This window comes from Arachis duranensis, chromosome 3, assembly GCF_000817695.3.
Source record: "Arachis duranensis cultivar V14167 chromosome 3, aradu.V14167.gnm2.J7QH, whole genome shotgun sequence".
In the NCBI taxonomy this organism is placed as follows: domain Eukaryota; kingdom Viridiplantae; phylum Streptophyta; class Magnoliopsida; order Fabales; family Fabaceae; genus Arachis; species Arachis duranensis.
The window spans coordinates 110,138,197-110,139,732 of NC_029774.3; positions in this window are offsets into that span (position 1 = coordinate 110,138,197).

The window sequence follows — 1,536 nt, forward strand, 5'->3', positions numbered from 1 at the left end:
ATTCTACCCACCTAATTGGGAATTTTGCCCACAAAATTCAAATGCAATTACCTGAGAATAAATGCGGATAATCCGTTCGCATCTCCGACTCAAGTTCCCAAGTGTGTTCCTCAACACTGCCTCGACTCCATGCCACTTTGACTAATGAAACCTCTTTTCCAAGCAACCATTTGATACTAGTATCATCAATTCTAACTGGAGCCACTAGAAGCGTCAAATCTTCCCTTAACTGAACCGACTCAGGTTCTAACACATGGCTAGCATCAGGAGTGTACTTCCGAAGCTGCGACACGTGAAACACATCGTGTAGGTTCGAAAGATGAGGTGGTAGAGCCATCCGATACGCCACTGGTCCAATCCTCTCCAGGATTTGAAATGGACCAATGTATCGAGGATTCAACTTCTTTGTCTTAATCGCCCTACCTACTCCCGTGGTCGGAGTAACCTTAAGGAAAACATGATCTCCCTCCTCAAATTCTAAGGGCTTTCGCCTCTGATCGGCGTAACTCTTTTGACGACTCTGCGCCATAAGCATCCTATCACGGATTTTCTTGACTTGTTCAGTAGTCTCAGCTATCATTTCCGGCCCTAACAAGCTTTTCTCTCCAACTTCATACCAACATAGCGGAGATTGACATTTCCTCCCATACAAGGCCTCATACGGAGCCATTCCGATGCTCGCATGATAACTATTATTGTATGCAAACTCCACTAATGGCATATACCGATCCCAACTCGCCGGTTGGTCTAAAACACAAGCTCTCAACATATCCTCTAATGTTTGGATCGTCCTCTCAGATTGACCATCGGTTTGAGGATGGTAAGCCGTGCTCAAGCTTAATCGGGTTCCAAAAGCTTTCTGAAATGCACCCCAAAACCTTGAAGTGAAACGAGGATCTCTATCAGAGATTATAGTAGCAGGTACACCATGAAGTCTCACAATCTCCTTTATGTATAACCGTGCTAGCTCCTCAAGGGTGTAAGGACACAAAGTCCATTGCAATACTTTCCCACTTCCATTGCGGAATCTCTAAAGGTTGCAATATCCCGGAAGGTCTTTGATGTTCAATCTTTACCTTTTGACAAGTTAAGCACTTTGAAACATATTCCGCCACATCATTCTTCATACCCGGCCACCAGAACATTGCCTTTAAATCATGGTACATCTTAGTACTTCCCGGGTGAATAGAGAATCCACTTTTGTGTGCCTCCTTTAAAATATCTTGCCTCAAAGTGCCCACATCCGGCACAATGATCCTACCCTTAATCTCCATAACCCATCTTTTACTTCTGACACTCTCCACCGTTTTCCTTGCTCAATAGCCGGTAACACCTTCCAAAACGCTTCATCATTTTGATGAGCCTTTAGGAGTTCGGACTTAAAGTCACTTGAGATTTCTAATCGGCTCAAACACAAGGTTCTGGATACTTCTCGAGCACCGATTTTTAGACTCTCAAATCCCTTGAGCAACTTCTCCTCTTGAAGCATCATCCAAGCCACATATAATGACTTCCGACTCAACGCATCTGCCACTA